Here is a 26,966-nt window from a genome sequence, read left to right on the forward strand (position 1 = left end):
GCGTTAGGACATTCCTCATGCTGTATAAAACATGGGGAAACCCAGGTTTAAAAGACACAGGTACATATTGGAGCCTGTAGTGGAGGAGTCACGCAGACACCTTCTGGTACTGCAGCTACTGGAAACTGCAGGCAGGAACTTCTCAGATTCTGCAGCTTTTCTGGGCTCTCTGGAAAGCCAGCACTTGGGACAATGTTCCTACTTGCTCCCCTCCCCATCTTTGCTCACGGTGGAGGCCCTATCTCCTGGGGAGGAGGCTAAATGGTATGAAGATGTCAAATGATCCCTTCTAATACATTGTCTCAGAGCATACTGAATTCACAGTTGGATTTTCGCAGAGAGGACCAGTGGACATGTGTGATGGAGTATCTGGTCCTTCTCCTGGGATAGGTTCTTCCTGAAGGGGTTACCTTCTCCTGCCCCATTCTCCTGCCCCATTTAGGGTTGCTACCTTTGAAAATAAATAAATATATAACACAAACTATAAAGGAGAGGAGAGAGGCAGACAGGGCCTGATGTGAGTCAAGTGGGGGTCCATCGAGAGCTCCACAAAACAAGGACCCTGGGATTGTTTAATGGATTCACAGATTTTTAAGGCCAGAAGGGACCACTGTGATCATCTATTCTAACCTGTTGCATAACACAGGCTATAGAATTTTACCAGTGATTCCTGCATCACACCTATAGCCTTCAGTTGAGCTAGAGAAGATCTTTTAGGAAAACATTTAGTCTATCTAGAGACTTCAAGTGATGGAAAATCTACCACAGTTCTAAGTTGTTCCAATGCCTACCTACCTTCCCTATTAATTATAAGCGCCTGATTTCTAGTCTTAATTTGTCTAGCTTCAACTTCCAGCTGTTGGATCTTGTTGTGCATTTGTCTGCTAAAGTAAAGGGTGCTATAATATCAGAAATCTTCTCCCCCTGTAAGCACTTACGGACTATTTCAGCTCTAGCAGGGGAAGAACTTGGTTAGTGCCAGAATTTTCACAAGCATATGTAGGTGCAAATAGCTTGATGGTATGGCCCAAATGCAGTGGAATGCAGGTTTGAGCATTCAGGGCATTTGGGGAAAATATTGTTAGTCATGATCAAATCATCCAAGTGCTGCAGAAGCTGTAGGTGGTTGTATGTCCCAAGAAGGCGGCTCCACCGGTATGGTTAAGGGGGTGGCCACTCATTCATGATTGCACCAAAGTACTCAGTAGCTTCCATGTACTAAACCAGATGCTGATGCTGCCTCAGAGGCATGACCAAATTAAGAGGTGTAAGTTAAATCACCCTGTCACCAGCCACTCACACCAGCTCTTGATAAACCACAAACCTATGTTTCCACTCATAAGTGAATAAAAACTGCCAACCACACAGGAAAGTGTGTTTGAGAGAGAAAGGTTGCTTCATAGATAGGGTGGTATGGGAGAAAACATGCAAGATGTTTGAGGAACAAACTGACTAATGAGCAGAAAACATGGAGCAAAGGCACTAATCAGAATTTGCAACAGAAATTAACACTTGCTGCAAAATTGTGCTTCTGAATCGGTCCAGAGTAAGAATCTGTAGCTAGCCTGCTTACCTGCTTGCTTAACCCCCAGGCACTGTAACCAGAAATTTTTCTTAAGCTTTTTTGACCAAAAAACCATGGTGTTCTGTGGTGTATTGAAAACAGTATTAAAATAGTAAGATGTCACTAAATTTCATGGGTTTTTCTGGTTCTTCTTGCACACTAGGGGACTCTGGAAAGAAGTGTGTGATCTGGGCCCAGCAACAGTCAGTCTGCAGAGAACCAGCTGAGAGAAATTAGGTTTTTATATAAATATCTCTTTGTTTAAAAAGGTCAAAATCAGAATAAAATATTAGTTTTATAAAACCAAAACATCAATCAACCTGCATTCATTCTTCCCCCCCACCCAGTATTTTGTTTCCTGGGACACACTGAACATTTTTGGTTTTGTTCCATTTCGAAATGGAAAACATTTTTCAAAATCACAGACCTCCCTGTGAAATGAAAAATTCTGGTCCTGCCCCGCTCTACTTCTGAGAAATGTGAACTGCCCCATTCCTGTCACTAGGTTACTGATCCCAGGCTCTAAAGATGACAATATAAATGTCAACGTTGTTTATGATTGATTTTACTTCTGATCATCTTAGCAGAAACATCCAACAAATGAGCATGTTCCTGAATCCTAATCTGCCTCCCACAGTTCTCCAGGACCAAAAACCCCAACAGTTCCTAGCCTTGCTGTGTAGCACTTAAATCCTGTTTGCTTCAGAATACATAAAGCCTTGATTATGCTCAGAAAAATGATCCAGGAAAACTGGCCCTTTCCTACTTGACAAGACTGCTGTTTTCTGTCTGTCTGCAAGTCAGACCTAGTCCCTTCATAGACATAAAGGAATTTTTCTTCCTGTTAACTGTGCAGAGGAAATACAGGTACAAGAGAGCAAGATGGAGAATGTATTCTGTCTTGTTTATCAGACACACAATTCTTGGATAATTTTCAGTTGCAGCATATCTATTTGTAGTGATGGAGTCAGAGCCAGAAAGAGCCAGCTGCATTTTGAGAACCCAGCTGGATTTTGTGGTGCCAGCACTTAGAAAACAATCTTTTGACTTGTAAACGGAGCATATCTGATTTCAAATCACAGAGAGGACGAATGAGGAATCCCACAATGATGTATTTTCAGTTGGTTTTCTGACTATAACTCCACTGTCATTGAAGGCTTTTGAATATTTTTGACAAGCACACTTTTTTAAAAAAGGGGGATCATGCTGAATGAATGCCTTGCAACAACTCCCTGCAACCTCTGCCCCATTCTGATTTGGACCTCTTCCCATCATGGCCTACCAACCTCTAGAAAATATCTAGGAGAAAGATTATTTAAACTGGAACGTAGATATTATCACATTGGAGAAGACAAATGGGCTGTCTAATCCAGTATCCTATATTTACCAGTAACCAATGCTGAATGCGTCAAAGAAAAGTGTAAAACCCCTGTAATGGAACTAACTTTGCAATTCTATCCAATTCAGGGGGATGTTCTTTCTGATTCCAGCTGGCGATCTGCACCAAAAGTAATATCACTGCTGAAGGTGGGGAGAGGGAGACAGGTTTCCCCAAACCCTGACTAGCGGTACCCTTTCACAAGAAGGGAGTTTCTGCTAAAGAAAGTGACACCTGCAGGAAAGATGTTAAAAAGCAGCCTCAGTGCTTGCCCCTACCTTAGACCTGGGTTGGCTGGATAGGGGAGGGTAAGCACCCTCCGACTTCCAGTTAAAACAGGCAATCTCAGTCCAAATTCTCCAGAAATTAGAGGTGTGTGTGTGGGGGAGAATTTAAATTCCTAATGGGCTAAAATTTGGAGTGTTTAGCATCAAACTAAAGGCTAAATATCGTTTCTGTGAATGCAAAAGGTTCATCTGAGAGCAACAGCAGAGAGTACTGGCAATCCCATTCTCAGGGTTTCTTCTTCTTCCTGGTTTACTGTAGCTGACAAAGGCTACTGGTTAAGCAGGACATGCCACTGGGTTGTGAGCAGCTACGTTCTCCCACACACACCCCAAAGTTCTCAGAACTTCCTCTCCTTGTTTCTCCCAAAAAGCTTGTACCGAGTGTCTATCCCTTCGATTTGAATCAGAGGCTTTAGTGTCTTATATGGTAATAGGCTAATGTGTAATGAACAGCACACATCTGTATTTGCACCAAGCTCTGATAGCTGGCGACAGCCTGGTAATTAGCCTCCTTGCCTCTCAGCAAACCCCAAATGCAGGAATAAAATGCTGGATTTAAAGGTGCACTTGCATGAACTTGTGGTGTTTTTTCATAGGTGCTGGAACCAGGGTGCTACCGCACCCCCGGGCTTAAAGTAGTAATAAAAACCCAAATACATGGTTTCCACCTTCAGCACCCCCACTATAAAAATTGTTTCAGTACTACTGTGTTTTTTTGACTGGAAGATTTCTCTACAGAGAGTTCTGAGTTTACCTCACTATACACAATTGAGGACTGTATATAGGGGAAATGAGCACTTTTGATATAGGAAACAGAACCCAGGAACAGTTCTCTGCCTATGCCTAACATTTCTAGTATCTTTTCCCACATCTTTTTATTTCCCACTGATATCTCCTGATGCCTTCTTGGGCATCATCCTTTTACCAAGGAAGAGAACCTTGTGTCTTGATTTTATTGCCTTTTACCATGTTGATCATGTTCTTGCATGGCACCCATCACCCTGGCACAATACCGAAGTGCCTTCCAAAATTATGAAGTGTACACAAGAGATTTTTTCTCTCTAATCCTTTGAGAAGGGACTGGATTTCAGAGTAACACCTCCTGCTACATAAGGTAGGTAAGGCTTGTACTGTATTTTTCAGCAGTATAAGCTCCATCCTCCTCCAATGCAGACTACTGGAAGCAGGAAATGCGGCTTTCTATTTTGTAGTAGCCTTCAATGAAGGCTCCAGTAATGCAGTCTAAGTAACAGTGGGGTTGTATTTGTAGAGAGGGTTCTGAAGCTGAAGCTGTACGACAGCTGTGTGTAGAAAAAATAGGTACAAAAGTGAAGGCTCATGAGAGTCGCAATGTGATGAAAAAGAGGACATTAGAACTCTTTGTGTTAGAGATCAGAGGGGTTACAAAGGGCACTTGTTTAGCCCAGAACTATAGCTGACTCACCTTGTGATGACTTGAAGAATGAACACATCTGACCTAAGCTTGCATTAACTTTGCTTTCAGAGCAAGGGCCTTGGAAAGAGGTGGTTTGTTTAAGGCATAGAATAGGATGGGACAGATAAGAATCATGAGACTGGCACGGATAAAGGATGACACTAACTACATTAGTAAAGATAAAAGAAGGAAATCAATTTCTATGTCATCTTATTTGTATTAATAATTTAAGACATTAAATGTATAATAGGTCATTCTGATTGTATGGGTGGTCAGACATGGACTCTGAGAAAATGTTATGCCACATTTCACTAGGAAGATAAATTTCCATATATTTGCAGTATATTTGCTTGATGCTGACACATCAAGTCCCATGATATTAAGGCTCTCTATACAGCTAACACAGAAGCAAATAAACATTAAATTTTATTTGCTAAACTTTATTAATGTACAAGGCTAAAATGAGTGTAAACGGCCATAGTTGACTGAGCATGGGACTGGGTTCCACGAAATGTAAGAAGGTCTTCAAGGGAACCAGGGTGGACATTTTACTTAGATACAATGTGAGCTTTACCTCTGCTGTCAACTTGCTCTTTGTCTGTTTTGCCTACCAACCTCCAGGAAGTCCTGAGTTCTGATGTTTGCTCTGACATTGACGGACTCCTCACCTTAATGTCTCAATTTCCCCACCTGTGAAATGGTGAAAACATAATCATAGAAGCATAGGACTGGAAGGGACCTTGAGAGGTCATCTAGTCCAGTCCTCTGCACTGAGGCAGGACTAAGTATTATGTTAGACCATCCGTGACGAGTATTTGTGTTACCTGTTCTTAAAAACCTCCATGATGGAGATTCCACAACCTCCTTAGGTAACTAGATCCAGTGTTTAACTACCCTTACAGTCAGGAAGTTTTTCTTAATGTCTAACTAAATTTTTCTCCTTAACCACCAAGGACAGAACAAAAAGTAATGGGCTTAAATTGAAGCAAGGGAGATTAATAACAACCTTTTACATATGTTAAGACTGTTATCATGCAAACCCCCCCCCATCAGTCTTCTCTTGGCCACACTAAACAAACCCTTTTTTTTTTTTTTTCAATCTTTCCTCATATGTCATGTTTTCTAGTCCTTTAATCATTTTTGTTGCTCTCCTCTGGACTTCATCAAATTTGTCTGCATCTTTCCTAAAATGTGGTGTGCAGAACTGGACACAATACTCCAGTTGAGGCCTTATCAGTGCTGAGTAGAGTGGATTACTTATGTCTTGCTTACAACACTACTGTTAATACATCCCAGAATGAGATTTATGTTTTTTGTTTTGTTTTGTTTTTTTGCAAGTACTGCATTGTTGATTTGTATGTAGTTTGTAATCCCTTATAACCCTCAGATCCTTTTCTGCAGTACTCCTTCCTAGGCAGTCATTTCCCATTTTGTATTTGTGCAGTTAAGTATTTCTGTCTAGGTGTAGTACTTTGCATTTGCCCGTATTGAATCAGCAAGTGATCCATCCCCTATCACCCATTCCAAGCTTCTGGCAAACAGAGGCTAGTTACACTTCAGAGCATGGTTTTGCATCCCTGCCCTCCTAGCTAATAGCCATTAATGGACCTATCCTCCATTAACTTACCTAGGTTTTTGTTTTTTAATGCTGTTATAGTCTTGGCCTTGTGTGAAGAAATACTTCCTTTTGTTTGTTTTAAACCTGCTGCCTATTAATTTCATAGTTCTTGTGTTATGAGAAGGAGTAAATAACACTTCCTTATTTACTTTCTCCATACCAGTCATGATTTTGTAGACTTCTATCATATCCCCCATTAGTCATCTCTTTTGCAAGCTGAAGAGTCCCAGTTTTATTAATCTCTCCTCATATGGAAGCTGTTTCATACCCCTGATCATTCTTGTTGCCCTTTTCCAATTCCAATATATCTTTTTTGAGATGGGGCAACCCGGTCTACATGCAATATTCAAGATGTGGGCGTGCCATGGATTCATATAGAGGCAATATGATATTTTCTGTTTTATTATCAATCCCTTTCTTAATGATTCCCAACATTTTGTTATCTTTTTGACTGCCGCTGCATATTGAATGGATGTTTTCAGAGAACTATTCACAATGACTTCAAGATCTTTTTCTTGATTGGTAACAACTAATTTAGAACCCCTCATTTTATATGTATAGTTGGGATTATATTTTCCAATGTGCATTACTGTGCATTTATCAACATTGAATTTCATCTGCCATTTTGTTGACCAGTCACCCTATCTTGTGAGATCCCTTTGTAACACTTCCAGTCTGCTTTGGACTTAACTATCTTGAGTAGTTTTGTATCATCTGCAAATTTTGCAAACTCCCTGTTTATCCTTTTTCCAGATCATTTATGAGTATGTCGAACAATACTGGTCCCCGTACAGACCCCTGGGGGACATCACTATTTACCTCTCTCCATTTTGAAAACTGACCATTTATTCCTACCCTTTGTTTCCTATCTTTTAGCCAGTTACTGAGCCACGAAAGGACTTTCCCTCTTATTCCACAAGAGCTTACTTTGTTTAAGAGCATTTGCTGAGGGATGTTGTCAAAGACTTTTTGAAAATCTAAGTATACCATTTCCACTGCATCACCCTTGTCCACATGTTTGTTGTCCCTCTCAAAGAATTCTAGGCATGATTTCCCTGATATATCACATCCCTAATGTGATATATTACATCTATTGCTTTCCCCCCATCTACAAGGCTTGTTACCCTGTCAGAGAAGGATATTAGGGTGGCCAGTCATGATTTGTTCTTGAGAAATCCATGTTGACTGTCGCTTATTACCTTATTTTCTTTTAGGTGCTTCCAATTTGATTGTTTGATTATTTGCTCCATTTTCTTTACGGGTATGGAAGTTGAGCTGACTGGTCTATAATTCCCTGGGTTGTCCTTATTCCTATTTTAATAGATAGGTACCATATTTTCCCTTTTCCAGTCCTCTGGGATCTCTCTTGTCCTCCACGAGTTCTCAAAGATAATAGCTAATGGCTCAGGTCTTTGCAGCCAGTTACTTTATTATTTTCAGATGTATTTCATTGGGCCCTGATGACTTAAAGACATCTAACTTGTCTAAGTAATTCTTAGCTTGTTCTTTCTCTATTTTAGCTCTTAGATTCAACCCCATTTACACTGATGGATGACTAACACAGAGAACAATCACTGTTAACTTTGTTGGTGAAAACTGAAACAAAAAGGCATTTAACACTTTGGCCATTCATGGGTTTCCGTTATTGTCTTTCCATCCTCATTTAGTAATGGCCATACTAATACTTACAGTTCCTAATTCAAAAGGCTTTTTGTGAGTCTAAATTAAGCATGTGTAAAGCACTGAATATATGTTAGCTTTTCAATAAACTGTTTAGAATTCTATTAGTTCCTAAATTTTACTTATTAAATATATATCCCTTTTAGGTGGCAAAAGGTCCATGTCTATTATATGACCCAATATACTCATCACTTATGAGGTGGGGCACATCACTGTCAACTGAATATGCTATTTAGGTAACACTTTCTACTATATATAAGCTCTGAAAACCATATACTATTTAAGGTGTATTTTAAATATGATAGCAAACAGTTCAGGGATGAAGGGGTTAACCTTCTGAATAATCTTAAAACCAAGTACATAGCATAAGATTTAACAGCAAAATCTATATCGTGCTGGTGATAGCTTGAATTTTGTAAATGCTTATTTTGTATTAGGCTTTACATATTTGATGTATAGAATATGTATTTCAAATAAAGTTTGTTTCATAACTTTTATTAGATATGGGCTGAGGGGGGTAATATATTTTTTAAAAGATCTGAATCTTCCCTGGAGTCTGCAGCAGCTGGACTTCCTGGTGACGAGTAATATGCCAGAATGAGCTACAGAGCCTTTCACCTGTGGGTAACCAATTACCAGTATGAATTCAGCGCAGGTCAGTAAGGAGTAAAAGTTGGTCCCACAAATGAATGTTCGGTAGCCTTAACGTGAGATGAGTTTGAGTCTGGATTCCAACTTCCACAGCACAAATTCATCACCACTCTTTACACTAACTGGCAAACTCAGCAGAGAGGCTAAGAATTGCATAGGCCTTGGAGACTGAATTACACTAGTAAACCTACAGGACATTCTCCAGATCAGATTAGAGGCCTGGTGCCACGGCAGTGTGTTGGAGACCTCACCTTCCTGACAACAGTGTCCTTCATTCACCAGAGCTCTGCAGTCAGTACCTTTCATCAGCATTAAACCCAAACAGCTTTTTAATTTTGAAATTTGGGGTTTATGCAAACTATTTTAATATATTCAAATATTTGCTCTATAAAAGAATTTGCATAACATGTCACATGGACCAGCATACAATTTGGCAGCTATGCTTTACTTCAAGCACTCCCTTCCCTTTTTCTTGTCTACTCTTACCCACATAACTGTAATCACCTTGCTCCCCCTCCTTGAGCCTGCATGGGAGAAACAGCTCCCTGTAGACATGGCTGTCACCGTTCTGCTACCTCAACACAGCCAGCTCCTATGTAATACATGCAGCATCTCTGCTAGCTATATCTTGAAGAATGTAGGGAGACTCCATAATATCCATACAGCAGCTGGCTAGTGCCAGGAGCAAAGGAGTCAGCAAGGTCAAGGCAGCTGGGCCTGAAAGAAGCTGTTCCTCTCCTGCAGGCTGTAGATCCTGGACAAGGAGTCAGTCAGTACTGTTGAGAGATCTTTTCTTAGTCTCTTTTCTGGGATACTTACTTTTAAGAAACTTTGGATGTTGACAAAGTATTGTGATGTCAAAGGCTTAAGGAACGCCTACATACTGCATGACTTAGGACAAAATCATGAGATTTGGAAAGTCTCAGTAATAGACATTAGTTAATGATGGCTGAAGAATATATTTTTAATACAGTTTGGTCTAGTGCTCCTAAACTATGCAGGACAGAAGCCCGGATAATTCAAGGAACTTTTTAAAAGTCCACTAGGGAAAGCCAAATATCGTATTTAACTTTGTGTTGCAAAGATCCCAAATGAAATGAAAGAACCATTGGGCTAGACACTGTTTAGAGACAGTCTCTCCCCAAAGAGCTAACACTTTCTATAGACAAGCTAAGGATGTTTTATTATTCCCATTTTACAGATGGGGAACTTTTTTACATTCAGTTTATGCCTGCCTAAGTATATTCTGCCCCCACCACAAAAAAACCTCATGGAACTAATATGTTTGTTACCATCGCATTGTTATATCCCTTCCCCACCCTGTGTCTGTCTTATCTCTTTAGACTGCAAGTACTTCAGGGCAGGGACCATTTACTACTGTGTTTGTGCAGTGCCTGAAACAATGAGGTCCAATCTTGCTTGGCCCTTGGGAACTACCATAATAAATTATTAAAAATGAGCCAGTGCCCACTGAAGTCAATGGGCGTCTTTGGATCAGGCCCTATGTGACTTTCCCAAGGTTAAATGGACGTCTGGAACAGAGCCAGGAATTTAACCCAGTTCTTTGGACTCTCAGTTCAGTGGAATAAACACAAGACTTAATAAACCAGGACAGCAACCTTGCTCCAGTTTAAGGAATTCTTAAGATCCACCTGAAAAGGCAGATAGATGTTTCAGGATGGAATTAAAGCTTTGCTACTGAAGTCACAAGAGCTTGTGAACTCTGCAATGGAATACCTCCAGATTTATTTTATTTATTGTAACATAAAGGTTTTGAAATCAAGCACTCAAGTTAGGAAATTCCATATGTTAAGGTGCCAATAGCAAACTAAGTTGGCCAAGTTACACATACATGGAATTCTCTATTCCTATTTAGCTTTGTTAAATGTAAACATATTATAGGTAATATCAGGCATACAGGGTTTGCAATATGATTGAGCTAATTGTGGTCGAATCAGTAACACTTTCCTGATTTTTTTTGTTTGTTTTCTCATCCTTAATGTTACAGTAATCAGTTTTTTGCAGTTTAATATCTATGTACATTTTTGATTATTTGACAATGGAAAGCTTCTCAGTCGCAACATGCAGAGTGGTAGCTGTTTTGAATGACAATGTCCAGTTCTGAGAGTTCTAAAGCAAGCAACAAACCCCATGTTCATGAACTGAAATATCTTTCTAAATGATACAGACTACGATGGTGTTTGTAGAAGTCAGAAGTGAAATCACCCTGAGGGGGTAGCTGGCTTTATTTGCTAACTATTGCTTCAGTACTTTTCCGATTTTTGGAAGAAGAAACAAATGATGGATCATGATGGACAAGCCTTTCTGAATTGCTTTAATAGTTAACCTTTAGATGGTATTGTATCCTTTAGTGATAGCTGTCATGCACCTCACATATTTCATGCCCACTGCTGTGTGAACATTTCAGATCGAGATTGTTTCAGCTTGTTAATGTTTTTTTGAATTGACTGTGGACTGTCAACAAAGGGTCTCATCTTTCTCACACTTTGCGAAAATGAGTGTATGTTCTTAGTATGCCCTTCTTGAAGTGAAAGCTATAGAAAGGTCACAGTGTTCCCAAATAGCTATTCAGTCATAATAAATATTGGTAGACTGATACCTTAGAAGCTGTAGGTTACAAAAACATTTAGTAGAGAAGGCCTGAGGTTACAATAATTAAGTGACTAGAATGAAACATAACTAAATGAAACTTCAGCTGGATTGCATTCACTCAACCATGTTTCCCTTCCCTCGTCCACAAACACATATGTTCCCTGGTATAACAGCTCCAGGCAAGAGAAATCCCAGAGAAATTACCTGACACAACAGCCCAATCAACAGAATAGTTAATAAAACCTGTGTAGTGGGTATTCTTTTTTTTTCCCACTATGAGATTCAATCCTTGTTGAGTATGCATCCTGAGCCTATTGTCCATACAGTGTCTGCCTGATGGGGAAGGAGGTAAATGAGTATGGATTTCTAATTAGTTCAGCATCCTCAAAAGCCCAGAACTCTGCTGTCCTCTGCTATTTATTATGTTAGTTGCCTCAGAGCCAATCTACAATGGGCCTCCAGTGTGCAAACTCCAGTGTGCCTGCAGGGGGACACTCCAGATCATTAAGCTGAATAAACTGAAGGTGGGAATTTAAAGCATGTTAAGCCCCTGTGTAGATGCTCTACTTCAGAAGTAAAGTGGATTTAGTTTGCTTTAGCTTAATTAATTAAACTAAAGTGAGGTAAGGCTACTTTTTTTACTTCAGAATGAAAGTGTCTACCCAGGGTTTTAATGTGCTTTAACTAAAGCCAGGTCTAACCTGGAGGGCTTTCCCCTTATAGCTAGAACAGTACACTACACTGTACCAATCAGCAAACCTGTGCTTTTTCTGTATAGCTTATTCTAGCTCTCCAGCCTGCCCCGCCCTGCTTCGCCTCGCCTTAGTGAAGCAAGGCCACCTTTATATTAGAAGAGATTTGTTGGTATAAATATGCCAGTATAGCTACACCAGCAAACTCTGAGTGGAGAGAGAGCTTATAGTTGTAAAAGAACTCTTGCCAGTATAGCTTATAATCAATTTGCTGAACAAAATAAGCTCAGCTGGCAAAAGGACTCTTCTGCAGGTATAACTGCACTTACGGGAAAACGCTTTTTTGCTGGCATAGCTATGTCAATAAAAATCACACCTCTGGGCAATATAGCTTTGCCAGAAAAAGTTTTAAATGTAGACCAGGCCTAAGCTATATCAGCAAAAAAGTTTTGCTGGATAACTGCATCTATACTTTTATCAAGCTACAGCTCCAAATATAGCAGCATAGCTCAGCCACTCGAGTAGCTACCTATGGGCCCAGATGGGACTGTACTTGGGCAGAGAGCGTATCGTGCACCCCATGCTGCCATGACTACACTGCTAGTGTTAGCAAGCTAGCTAGCTCAATTGCGGTATCGACATGGCCGAAGTGTCCCTGTGTGGACAGGGCGAGAGAGACGGTCTCTGCTGAGAAGAGTTCACAATTTAAATAGACGAGACAAACAAAGTGTAGGGGAAAGGGATATACTGCCCAAGTAGAGGGAATAGTGATAGTTTAGAAACATCATGTTGGTGTAACTTTTGTTTTTGTTATTTAAAGACTTTAGGTGGGGTTTGTTAGGAGGGGGATTAGCTAGAGAGTAAAACAAAGGAAGAGAAGAGGTGAAGACTGGAGGCATAGTTGGAGTGAACAGCCATTCAGCAGAGGGAAGAGAATATTCTGAGTGAAAAGTGCAGAAAGCAGACTGATGATGTCATCAGTATCTGCTCATTTTCTGCTTTAACTGCTTCCGTAGCTGCTTTGAGCTATGGCTGACTCCTCCCTGTGGTTTCTTTCCTCAAGATCGTATGGTTGGGGAAGTGGGGGCACTGCATCGGTACTAGCATCCCCAGATGGGAAGGCTCAACCTGCACAGCTCTGGCCCTTGGTGGATGCTGTGAGGAAGGGGTAGCCCTACCTGGACCCCTTCTTACTCCATCTTCCTTCAGTTCAGCAGTACCTGCTTCATCTTTTTCTGCTCTGCTGGCTTCTCTCTGTTACTGGACCCTAACATAGACCAAGCAAAGCATTGTGGAGCAGTATGCGCACACATGGAAACACTGATGGAGCTGAGGAGATCCAGTATCCCAGAGACTGTGTACTTCTGAGCTAGTGCCACCTTCTGAATGGCTGGCGATGCTGCTTGACTTAAAATCTGATCCAATCTATGTAATCCTGTTTGTTGGTCTCTCTCCTGGAGCTTTGCATCAAAAAGAATAGCACATAAGGACTAGGATTTTTGAATTGGGTGAGATGGGCACCTTGTGGGAGGAAATCATGTTCCCATTTGGACATCAGAGAGTCACTTCCTAGGCCAATAGAAAGATATGGTGCCTGCCCCAAAAAGCATAAAACTTTTTGAAAAAAAAATATGACAAGAGAAGACAAAACAGGGTGAAGTCAAGGGAATGGGGAGAAACATTATGAGACAACTATAAGGCTAGAAAAGATCTTAAATATATATAGCTAGTTTTATTTAAAGCTTTTTTTAAAAAAAGTTACAACTCTTTCATATAGCTTCATTGAAAATTGGCTTGTTTATTTAAAAATGGATTTTTTTGGCTCCAAACAGTGTGACATCTTGTTTATAATAATATATGTATGCGAAATGTGCATACTAATTTGCATATCAAGCTACACCCAAGATCCTAATCACCCATCCCCATTGCAAAACAACAGATATGCTACTGCCCAGCAGGCCAGTCTGTCGAGCACTGTGGTACCTGAGACTAAGAGATGGGTAAATCAAATGAGAGAAAATAAGAAGCTTCCAAACCTTGGCCAAAAAGTCCAACACAACAAACACTGAAGCTATTTTAAGATACAAAATCACTCCAGATTTTGGATTTAGGTCAAGTTACTTGTTTGGGTTTTGTTTGTTGCTCTAGAACCTGTCTGGGCCCGGAAGTAAAAGCACCAAAATACTGCAAGAGGGTGTTCTCATACTGTTTCTGGCCTGACCAGAAGCTAGAAGGCATAAGACTGAAAATCTAATGGGACATTGTTACAAAATATCCAGTCCAATTTTTCAAATCCAAGAGACTCAGTTTGGAAAAGCAATGGGTCAAGATCCTCCATTGGTGTAAATTGGTGGAGCTTCACTGAGGTGAATGTTAATTTACATCATCTGAGGATCTGACTCATGAACTTTTGAATGTTTAGATGAACTGAACAGAATTGCTGAGCATGTTTTAGTTCCCCACCTTTTCTGAAGTTAAAAGGCTACATTATTATAACTGCCATTGTGGGTGTGACCCAGTAACAACATGGAAATATCTAAACATGTTTAAAATACAGTTCAGTCTGGCAGTGCAGATGGTTAATTGGCTCAGGGAACTGCCAAGTTTTATCTTTGTCCACTGACTTTGGAATTGTGTTAAACTGTAGAAGGGACATAAGAGATCATTGTAGATATAACAACACCCTGATTGTTAGACATCATGGAGATGGTAAATTTACCCCTTTGTCAAGGTGAGAAGGATAAATGCAGAGAGATGTGCATTAGACTGTCACTGAATCTGTTCAAATTCCAACTTGGCAAAGCATTAAACCAGGGATCACTGTTGCCTCAGGAGAGTCTGAGAAGCTTCAAGTATCAGAGGGGTAGCTGTGTTAGTCTGGATCTGTAAAAGCGGCAAAGAGCCCTGTGGCACCTTATAGACTAACAGACGTATTGGAGCATAAGCTTTCATGGGTGAATACCCACTTTGTCGGATGCATGAGAAGCTTCAGTTTGTTGTTTCATGCAATAGATGCAGTTTCCCAAAGTCATGAGCATCCCTTAAGAATTCTCCGTTTGGACTAACAAGATCCCTCCATTTAGAAGCAAACTCAGTAATTCTGCTCCTGTACGTGGTACATATTTTCCTCTTAGTCTCCGCAAACATTTGATTTAATCACGCAGTTCCCCTTCTCTCTCTTGAATTGAACATTAGCTATAGATCCAAAATGTAACAGAAAAGACACAGTGGTCTCTTTTATTTTTTCTTTTTCTTTTTTTTAAATCCTAAAGTAATATTAGGCTTTTGTCTCAGGGAAATGATTTTTCCCTGAACAGATTAAATCAAACAGGCCTTCTTAAGCAGCAAACGGAATGGCAGCAGCTCTTCACTCCTGAACTAATTTCTGCTAACAAAACTGATCATTCCTTTCTCTGGAGTCTTATAAGTCTTAATCCATTTGATTTCACACTAAAAAAAATGAGGAATGTGGCAGTGGGACCTGAGCCTATTTATTTAATACAGGCAGACATGGGTTAGAAAGCTCATTTAATACACAATGTCAGTACTAGTGGCATATATTCTTGCTAATAATAATTCCAGTCTTTTCCCAGAACTGTAGTCTTCAGGTTCAAATTGATGCCAGAAGTGAAACAGTCAATTCAAGAATTTTTCAGTTCTTTCAAAAATAATCTGTATTCAAATTGTGTGTGTGTGTATCTAGTGCTAGAGACTGAAACCTTCTCCATAGTCCTGGATTAGGTACAGCAGAGGCAGGAGATGCACAAGCTCATCCTATGCCCCAGCAATCTGCCACAGCCCTATCCTGGAGGGACCCTCTATAGGAGAAAGAGTAGAGTGCATACTCAATCATCCATTTAGCCCTAGGCCACTCTACCAAGCCTGCCCATAAATGATCTCCTCCAAGAACATACAGTCTGGCCTGGGAAAGTGTGTGTGAGTATTGCATTCTAGGGCTCAACAGACAGGATTCCAGCTCTGTGGAGCTGGAAGGGATGGGAGGAGTAGTGGGGTAGGCTCCTGCAGATTCTCCCCACCCAAAGCCACTAGGAAAACAGCAGAAGATAATACAGCCTGTACAGTATAAGGTTCTGCAGTTCTGATCTGAATGTAGATTTGGGCACCATGATTTGAGATCCAAGGTTAGGCTGTATTAACTGCAAATACTTTGCTTCCCCCATGATGTGGAACCCCTGCTTTAAAAGAGATTCCAGTGATTGTGGGAGGGAAGAGTATGGCTCCACTGGAGTCATGTTTCCAAAGAACTGGGAGATGGAGCAAGAGTCCCTGGGAGCAGTGAGAAGGCTCAGATTGCTTGGCATCCAGTGGATCCCTGAGATCTCTGTTGCTCTTGGGGATGACCCACTGGTCTCTGGCTGTACCCCTTGCTCCTGCTTGTTGGAGAAGAATTCCTACCCCTTCACCTTGTCAGAAGAATTGCAGAAAACTTGCAGTTTCTTGTCCTCTACATAGATTATTCCGTCACAGGGGTGAATGGAGCCCAAAGCTACCAATTAGTGCCAATCACAAGATTGGCTTTCTGCAATTGCAGTCCAATTTCCAGTTGTCCACTGGAAATTGGACTGAACCCCCCAAATTAATCTCTGAACACCCATCAGAGATGCTAACAGTTTTCTGTCACTATTGAGCTGGGCTGCATTTGAGCCGGTGACCTAGGAGAGAGAGGCTCCATAGCCCTCTACTAATCTGCACACTGTCCATAGTGACAGGTTTCAGAGTAACAGCCGTGTTAGTCTGTATTCGCAAAAAGAAAAGGAGTACTTGTGGCACCTTAGAGACTAACCAATTTATTTGAGCATAAGCTTTCATGAGCTACAGCTCACTTCATCGGATGCAGTGAGCTGTAGCTCACGAAAGCTTATGCTCAAATAAATTGGTTAGTCTCTAAGGTGCCACAAGTACTCCTTTTCTTTTTACTGTCCATAGTGCATTTCTTCAACTTCATTTGGAATTTTGTTTATTTCCCACCCTCCCACCCCCCATAAAACATGTCTTCCTCTCAAATCATGAATTCTGTTTGGCCTAAAGTTGGGGACAAATATTCCCAAATCTTTTAAAATGATACATAGTTCTATTTTTTTTTAAATGAACTGCAGTAACTGGGTGGAGTACATGATGAACACCCCAAATACCAATGTGTAAATGGGGCATTCAGCATACAAATTAGAGAGTGACCTGAGCCATATACAAATCCAAGCTTTCTCATAGAGCCAGAGTGTTCAGATCTGGGATTGGGACCCTTTTAATTCTGTTTTAAACATACTTTTGTTTACAGCCTTTGTTTGTCTAAAGTGACAGATCACTAGCTCTGAGTCATCCCTGCATGCACACTCTACCACAGCTATCATGAAAATCAACTGGAGCTGGGATTAGTTTAGAGGGGATTAGGTAAGTGGTGTCTCTCCTCCCTGTCTTTTTTTTCTTTAATATTTTCTCTGTCTGAGGTTTTGTCACACACTGGCAGGCTCAGAGGTGTGGGCAATGCAGTCTCCCTTACTAAATAAAGCAGTATGCTTCCTCATGGCGGTGAAATCTGCCCCAGTGCAGAGGGTGAACAGACTTAAGTGGTGTAAAGACCTTGTATTTGTCCTCTGCATTGGGGAGAATTTCATTTTATTAGAAGAGAGCTGGTAAGATGGTGTCCTCATCTTTGTTATATTTTATTACTGAAGACCCATGGCCAAATTTACCCCTGGTATGACTCCATTGTACTCAGTACAGAGAATACAGGGGTGAACTTGGTTCCTGGTGACCAATAAGGCCGGATTTCCAAGTAGGAATGTGTCTAGGGGTGCTAGCATTCCAGGGGTGCCTCACCTCTCTAAAACTCTGTGCAACACGAAGGTCAGCTGGAGGCAGGGAGGCGCTGAAGATGCTGTGCCTAGAGGTGCACAAGTTGTAAATCCGGTCCTGGTGACCAAGATTCTGTAGCTGATAAGCAGCCCAGCAGTAACCCAGTACAATATAGAGCTCAATAAAATACACAGCCCTACTGATTTATTTGGTCAGCAAAAACAGCAGAGGTAGTCAGTAGTTCCACAGAGCTGTGCCTGCATGGCAGTCTCACACAACAGATACGGTAACACTTGATTGCCTCTGGCCCTCACAAAAATATTTGTATACAATTTACAATGATAACTTGGATAGTGAAAAATAAAACAGAATTAGAAATTAACAGCTAATTAATGTCTGGATTGTGTCAATACATTTTCAATTCTTTAAACAAGAATGTTATTTTAAAAAGCCATAGTCTACATGTCTGAGATGGGACTGTTACCTGGAGAGAGGGGGCAGGTAGGCGGGGGGAGGGGAAGAGAGCGAGAGAGAGAGAGATTTTCTTTTAGGGGAGGTATTTTGGTGCAGAGTGAGATTTCAGAGTCTGTGGAGGACACTTCAACATGAAAGTTATTTTAGTGTGTGGTGATTATTTTGGTGGTAGGGAAACGATACTGAGGTACATTTAATTGTGGGGACAAATTTTGATGTGGATGACTTTGGCATGAAGAACATTTCAGCTGAAGAGTACATTTTAGTGGGTATAATGAAAGGACCATTTTAATAGGAGTAAGGGCACGCTTCAGTGGAGAATAGACTTCAGTTAGATGGGAAATATTGGCAGGCTCCACTTTGTGTTTTGTAGTGGTGGGGGCAGTAATAAGGAGCATAGAGGGGCAAGTGTGGTTCCAAACCAGGCATTATTAATGATATTCAGTAGTACCTCAGGGTCTAATGACACCTTCAACATTAACTATTTAAGTACCTTCCCGCCACAGTTGCCAACTTTCACGTGATAAATAAGCACCCTGACTTGCACAATAAGCCAAAAATCAAGCTAATCTGATTTCAAAACAAGACCAAAACAACCCAATCCCTAAGAACCGCAACACTCTTTCACTAGGACTTTAGGTCGAATTTAGCAGTGTTAAGGTCGAATTTAGCAGTGTTAAATCGATGTAAACCTGCACCCGTCCACACAATGAAGCCCTTTATTTCGACTTAAAGGGCTCTTAAAATCGAGTTCCTTACTCCACCCCTGACAAGTGGATTAGCGCTTAAATCGACGTTACCGGCTCGAATTTGGGGTGCTGTGGACACAATTCGATGGTATTGGCCTCCGGGAGCTATCCCAGAGTGCTCCATTGTGACCGCTCTGGACAGCACTCTCAACTCAGATGCACTGGCCAGGTAGACAGGAAAAGAACCGCGAACTTTTGAATCTCATTTCCTGTTTGGCCAGCGTGGCAAGCTGCAGGTGACCATGCAGAGCTCATCAGCACAGGTGACCATGATGGAGTCCCAGAATTACAAAAGAGCTCCAGCATGGACTGAATGGGAGGTAGGGGATCAGATCGCTGTTTGGGGAGAGGAATCCGTGCTATCAGAACTCCGTTCCAGTTTTCGAAATGCCAAAACCTTTGTCAAAATCTCCCAGGGCATGAAGGCCATAACAGGGACCCGAAGCAGTGCCGCGTGAAACTGAAGGAGCTGAGGCAAGCCTACCAGAAAACCAGAGAGGCGAACGGCCGCTCCGGGTCAGAGCCCCAAACATGCCGCTTCTATGATGAGCTGCATGCCATTTTAGGGAGTTCAGCCACCACTACCCCAGCCGTGTTGTTTCACTCCTTCAATGGAGATGGAGGCAATATGGAAACAGGTTTTGGGGACGAAGAAGATGATGAGGAGGAGGAGGTTGTAGATAGCTCACAGCAAGCAAGCGGAGAAACCGGTTTTCCCAACAGCCAGGAACTGTTTCTCACCCTGGACCTGGAGCCAGTACCCCCCGAACCCACCCAAGGCTGCCTCCTGGACCCAGCAGGTGGAGAAGGGACCTCTGGTGAGTGTACCTCTTAAAATACTATACATGGTTTAAAAGCAAGCATGTGAAAGGATTACTTTGCCCTGGCATTCGCGGTTCTCCTAGATGTAGCCCTAAAGCCTTTGCAAAAGGTTTCTGGGGAGGGCAGCCTCATTGCGTCCTTCATGGTAGGATACTTTACCACTCCACGCCAGTAACACGTACTCGGGAATCATTGTAGAACAAAGCATTGCAGTGTATGTTTGCTGGCATTCAAACAACATCCGTTCTTTATCTCTCTGTGTTATCCTCAGGAGAGTGAGATATAATTCATGGTCACCTGGTTGAAATAGAGTGCTTTTCTTCAGGGGACACTCAGAGGAGCCCATTCCTGCTGGGCTGTTTGCCTGTGGCTAAACAGAAATGTTCCCCGCTGTTAGCCACAGGGAGGGGGGAAGGTTGAGGGGGTAGTCACGCGGTGGGGGGAGGCAAAATGCGACCTTGTAACGAAAGCACATGTGCTATGTATGTAATGTTAACAGCAAGGTTTACCCTGAAAGAGTGTAGCCACTGTTTTATAAAATGTGTCTTTTTAAATACCGCTGTCCCTTTTTTTTTCTCCACCAGCTGCATGTGTTTCAATGATCACAGGATCTTCTCCTTCCCAGAGGCTAGTGAAGCTTAGAAAGAAAAAAAAATGCACTCGCGATGAAATGTTCTCCGAGCTCATGCTGTCCTCCCACACTGACAGAGCACAGACGAATGCGTGGAGGCAAATAATGTCAGAGTGCAGGAAAGCACAAAATGACAGGGAGGAGAGGTGGCGGGCTGAAGAGAGTAAGTGGCGGGCTGAAGACAGGGTTGAAGCTCAAATGTGGCGGCAGCGTGATGAGAGGAGGCAGGATTCAATGCTGAGGCTGCTGCAGGACCAAACCAGTATGCTCCAGTGTATGGTTGAGCTGCAGCAAAGGCAGCTGGAGCACAGACTGCCACTGCAGCCCCTCTGTAACCAACCGCCCTCCTCCCCAAGTTCCATAGCCTCCACACCCAGACGCCCAAGAACGCGGTGGGGGGGCCTCCGGCCAACCAGCCACTCCACCACAGAGGATTGCCCAAAAAAAAGAAGGCTGTCATTCAATAAATTTTAAAGTTGTAAACTCTTAAAGTGCTGTGCTTAAAGTGCTGTGTGGCATTTTCCTTCCCTCCTCCACCACCCCTCCTGGGCTACCTTGGTAGTCATCCCCCTATTTGTGTGATGAATGAATAAAGAATGCATGAATGTGAAGCAACAATGACTTTATTGCCTCTGCAAGCGGTGATTGAAGGGAGGAGGGGAGGGTGGTTAGCTTACAGGGAAGTAGAGTGAACCAAGGGGCGGGGGGTTTCATCAAGGAGAAACAAAACAGAACTTTCACACTGTAGCTTGGCCAGTCATGAAACTGGTTTTCAAAGCTTCTCTGATGCGTACCGCGCCCTCCTGCACTCTTCTAACCGCCCTGGTGCCTGGCTGCACGTAACCAGCAGCCAGGCAATTTGCCTCAACCTCCCACCCCGCCATAAACGTCTCCCCCTTACTCTCACAGATATTGTGGAGCACACAGCAAGCAGTAATAACAGTGGGAATATTGGTTTCGCTGAGGTCTAAGCGAGTCAGTAAACTGCGCCAGCGTGCCTTTAAATGTCCAAATGCACATTCTACCACCATTCTGCACTTGCTCAGCTTGTAGTTGAACAGCTCCTGACTACTGTCCAGGCTGCCTGTGTACGGCTTCATGAGCCATGGCATTAAGGGGTAGGCTGGGTCCCCAAGGATACATATAGGCATTTCAACATCCCCAACAGTTATTTTCTGGTCTGGGAATAAAGTCCCTTCCTGCAGCTTTTGAAACAGACCAGAGTTCCTGAAGATGCGAGCGTCATGCACCTTTCCCGGCCATCCCACGTTGATGTTGGTGAAATGTCCCTTGTGATCCACCAGAGCTTGCAGCACTATCGAAAAGTACCCCTTGCGGTTTATGTACTCGGCGGCTTGGTGCTCCGGTGCCAAGATAGGGATATGGGTTCCGTCTATGGCCCCACCACAGTTAGGGAATCCCATGGCAGCAAAGCCATCCACTATGACCTGCACATTTCCCAGGGTCACTACTCTTGATATCAGCAGATCTTTGATTGCGTGAGCTACTTGCATCACAGCAGCCCCCACAGTAGATTTGCCCACTCCAAATTGATTCCCAACTGATCGGTAGCTGTCTGGCATTGCAAGCTTCCACAGGGCTATCGCCACTCGCTTCTCAACTGTGAGGGCTGCTCTCATCTTGGTATTCATGCGCCTCAGGGCAGGGGAAAGCAAGTCACAAAGTTCCATGAAAGTGCCCTTACGCATGCAAAAGTTTCGCAGCCACTGGGAATCATCCCAGACCTGCAACACTATGCGGTCCCACCAGTCTGTGCTTGTTTCCCAAGCCCAGAATCAGTGTTCCACTGCATGAACCTGCCCCATTAGCACCATCATGCATACATTGGCAGGGCCCATGCTTTCAGAGACATCTGTGTCCATGTCCTGATCACTCATGTGACCGCGCTGACGTCGCCTCCTCGCCCGGTATCGCTTTGCCAGGTTCCGGTGCTTCATATACTGCTGGATAATGCGTGTGGTGTTTAATGTGCTCCTAATTGCCAAAGTGAGCTGAGCGGCCTCCATGCTTGCCTTGGTATGGCGTCCGCACAGAAAAAAGGCACGGAACGATTGTCTGCCGTTGCTCTGACGGAGGGAGGGGTGACTGACGACACGGCTTACAGGGTTGGCTTCAGGGAGCTAAAATCAACAAAGGGGGTGTCTTTACATCAAGGAGTATTTCAGGCAGGACTTCACGGAGGGTTCCAATAAGAAATGGTGCACCTAAGTTATCGTTCTTATTGGAACAAGGAGGTTAGCCTGGCCTCTGATTGATACATGGCTAGATTTATCTCGCTGCACCTTCTCTGTGAGTGACTGCAGTGTGACCTAGAGGAATGAGTCCCCTAGACAGGAGAGGAGGCAAATGAGTACAAAACAAATCTGGTCTATTTCTTGTTTTAATCCACTCCATCTATCTTTTACATCTTTGGCTGGCAGCAGACGGTGCAGAAGGACTGCATGCCATCCACATCTCATGGCTCCTCGGCAGAAGATGGTACAGTACGACTGCTAGCCATCCTCATCTCTTGCCTGCCTGGCAGAAGATGGTACAATATGACTACTAGCAATCCTCATCTCTTGCCTGCCTGGCAGAAGATGGTACAGTACGACTGCTAGCAATCCGTATCGCCTGCCTGCTCACCATAAGACGGTTCAATAGGACTGACTGCAGGACTAAAGAGAATGACCTGGTCAAGTCACTCCAAATTTAGTCCCTGCGCCCATGTCTGCCCAGGTGCTTCCAGCCGACGTGGCCAGGAGCACCTCAGACACGACGAGGACGACTACCAGTCGTATTGCACCGTCTGCTGCCAGAAGGCAATGGGTTGCTGCTACTGTGTAGCAAAGCCGTACCGCGTCTGCCAGCACCCAGGAGACATAGGGTGACGGTTACCTGAGCGGGCTCCATGCTTGCCGTGGTATGGCGTCTGCACAGGTAACTCAGGAAAAAAGGTGCGAAACGATTGTCTGCCCTTGCTTTCACAGAGGGAGGGAGGGAACAGGGGCCTGACGATATGTACCCAGAACCACCCGCGACAATGTTTTAGCCCCATCAGGCATTGGGATCTCAACCCAGAATTCCAATGGGCAGCGGAGACTGCGGGAACTGTGGGATAGCTACCCACAGTGCAACGCTCCGGAAGTCGACTCTAGCCTCGGTACTGTGGAAGCGCTCCGCCGAGTTAATGCACTTAATGCACTTAGAGCATTTTCTGTGAGGACACACACACTCGAATATATAAAACCGATTTCTAAAAAACCGACTTCTATAAATTCGACCTTATTCCGTAGTGTAGACATACTCTTTGTGACTAGATCCCCCCCGGCGTGCAGTCTGGGACTGGGTGGGCCTGCTATGCAACCCTGCCCCTTGCCCCTGCTTGCCGGGAGCCAAGCAAAAAAAAAAGCAAAAAAAAGAAAAGCAGCAACAAGCTACAAGCCAAACACTAGCCAACAAGCAACGCATAAACCAATTAAGCCAAAACCAAGCCCAATTTTGCATTTTTCACAGGTTTGGCACGTCTGCTTCCAGCACAATTAGTGAGGATGGGGTGGGAATGCATTTCAGTGAACAGGATTTTTTATAGCTCTATAGTTATTCTAAAAGTGTGTTAGCTGTTACCCATGTTGTTAATCTATCTGGAAATTTTACAATGTATGGGCCAAATTACTACATTTTTAAAGCTATTGTTATGGCTTTGTTTTATTCTTTGAAATGAATCTCTGTGTAAGCAATAAGATATGACGAACCATGTGCCAGCACTGACTAATGCTCATCTTAGATAACAAGCCACAGGGTAAAGCTAAGTGGTATATGCATTGATCAACATTATTACACAGTTGCAATTATCTTGGTGTGGTGATAAAATAGGTATTTAAAAAATAAAGACAGCAATGTTTTAGTATTAAGGGTAAGGTTTTAAACAAATAAATTATAGGCTAAGTAAACTAGCTCTCAGCATGTCTTTTTATTTGTTAATACAGAGATGGGTCCAAAGCAACTCCAGATGTGAACATCCTGAATTATGGCAAGGAAGGACAGGTGAGGACAGAATCTTAATGTGATTCAAATACAGAGTTCCTGGTTGGTGCCTTTCTCTACATTTGGATGAAGCAAAACCTCAGATCTAAACACTCTCAAATGCTGGACTGCTTGAAGTCTGGATCCAAATCCAAATTTTGTGACTGCAGCCCATTCCCTTAAATACTTCAAACGTTGTAACAAATCCATAGACACTACAGACTTCATAGATGTTACTATGCTGCAGACCACTGCCACTCAGAATGCCACAAAAGATAGCAGGGATTGAATTCAGACCATCCAGCATCAGAAACATAGGCACTTATTGTATGTGCATTAATGTGGCCGAACATAAAGTTGTACATCTAGGAACAATGAATGTAGTCCAAACTTATAGAATGGGGTTGGGGGAGAGACGACTCTATCCTGGGAACCAGTGACTGAAATAGACTTCAGGTATTCAGCAGATAATCAACTGAACTCCTAGTGCAGCACTATGGCCAAAAGGGCTAATGCAAGCCTTGGGTGCATAAAGCAGGATATAAAAACATAAGAATGGCCACACTAGGTCAGACCAAAGGTCCATCTAGCCCAATATCCTGTCTTCTGACAGTAGCCAACGCCAGGTGCCCCAGAGGGGATGAACAGAACAGGTAATCTTCAAGTGATCCATCCCCTGTTGCACATTCCCAGCTTCTGGCAAATAGAGGCTAGGGACACCATCCCTGCCCATCCTGGCTAATAGTCATTGATGGACGTATCCTCCATGAATTTAGCTAGTTCTTTTTTGAACTGTTATAGTCTTAGCCTTCACAACATCCTCTGGCAAAGAGTTTCATAGGTTGACTGTGCATTGTGTGAAGAAATGACCATTTCCACTATTTGACCACTCCACTATTTAATAGGCACTAGCGATGGACCCAAACCACAATGTCAGATCTAACTCCCTCCCCAAATATAAGTTATAGGGATAGTGTGTTTCAGAACCAAGGATCCAAACCCATTCTTAATGTTTCTAGCACTGGGCCAGATCCAAAACCACAAACAAACTGTTTCCTTGATCTCAAAAATCTAGTTTCTGCAAAAGCACAAGATGAGCTGCTCTGAGGAGTTGTGCCATTTTAGGCCAAAATCTTGCAAGTACAGCTCATTACATTTCATGCTGCCAAACATGAACCCAAATTTAGCCCTGCTTTAGCTTCAGTCCTGAAATCCAAATACCCATCCCCTAAGCCTGATCTGGGTTTGAACACCACCTTCTTTGCTCATCTTTATTAGGCTTTTGTACATCCCCATTGGGAAGGGGGAGACTCTATACTGCCCTGGCAGAGACTGCTGAACTGATGATCTAGTTGGCTTTTTCTTTGTCCTATGTTGCGAATGTGCTTAGAAATTCATGTTGTAGAAAGGACCCCAATTACTGGGTTCTAACTCCCCTTTGGTTTATATTTTGACTCAACTGAGGAAAAACTAATTGAAGACAAGTGATGACTAAATCAAAAACTGAATAGGAACCTCAGGATTTGTCCATTCATTTTTAATAAGAAAACAAAGCCCACCTGCCTAAATTCTTGCCTTATTGTTGTGACAGGAGCTGAAAAAAGAGAGAGGATAGTGGCAGGGACTGAACCAAGGTTTCCTGAGACATCCTGCCTACTGCACTGTATTTGGTCAATGGTCAGCTTCTCACAGGTAGTCTGAGAAAATGTCTACAACAACTGAGAAAAGTCTACAACAACTGGAGACCCTCCAATATTTCATGTCACTGTCAGAAATAATCTGAGAAAGCTTTTGTGACAGGCGTTGTAATAGGTATTTATAGAAAATGATCAAAACATTCACTTTGTATAAGTTCCCTTCTCCCCCTCCCCCCAAAGCCATGAAAGGGCAGTTAGGCATCTATTTAAAGTCAATGGGAGTTGGGTTACTAACGTCAATTTGTACTTTGGAAAATCTGCCCCTAAATACTTAGCTGAATCTCCTTTGGACCACTTTAGTCTGCAAAGTTGGGCTGGAAATCATATAACTCCTTTATTAAGCTTCTAATCCATCCTTCTTCTGGTAAAGCTGGAAGTATCGCAGGATCAGCCTTTCTTATTTTGGCACTTCCAGTCCCAGAATGAACTAGGCAGTGTGAAATATGAAATGAAAATAATCGTTATGGGGAAGAGCCATTATCCACTTTCTTTTGAATTTCGAAAAAGGTTTAGTTAGGATTCATTTTGCATTTGGGACAAAGGGTCAGTTCTTACTTTATCTGAATTGATAGAAGTGTGATAAATAAAATATTACCCTTTGTACCATGAGTATGCCTATATTTAGAGTGACCACTATATTTTTGCAAGCTTTTGTGATAGTTTGTTTTTAATTTCCCCAAAAGAGTCCATCTTATTGTCTGTGGATCATAATTACTGAAAAAAAACACCTTGCATAAGCCCTCAAACAATTACAGCTCAAAACACCCCATCTGTTGAGATTAGAAAAATACAGGCATGACTGAATTATTACTACCCATATTACTGATTGGAAGGT

The 26,966-nt window shown here is 42.6% G+C and overlaps 1 long non-coding RNA gene across 1 annotated transcript in view; it reads left to right on the forward strand.

Annotated features, from left to right (window-relative positions):
* LOC311521592 overlaps positions 1 to 26,661 on the forward strand; it is a 52,956-nt gene extending 26,295 nt beyond the window's left edge. Inside the window, exons 3-4 of the long non-coding RNA XR_014711926.1 lie at positions 24,398 to 24,455; positions 26,026 to 26,661. This is a non-coding gene — a long non-coding RNA (uncharacterized lncRNA). The remainder of the gene's footprint in view (positions 1 to 24,397; positions 24,456 to 26,025) is intronic.
* Positions 26,662 to 26,966: the final 305 nt, after the last annotated feature.

This window comes from Lepidochelys olivacea, assembly GCF_965140295.1.
Source record: "Lepidochelys olivacea isolate rLepOli2 genome assembly, chromosome: 6".
NCBI lineage: Eukaryota > Metazoa > Chordata > Testudines > Cheloniidae > Lepidochelys > Lepidochelys olivacea.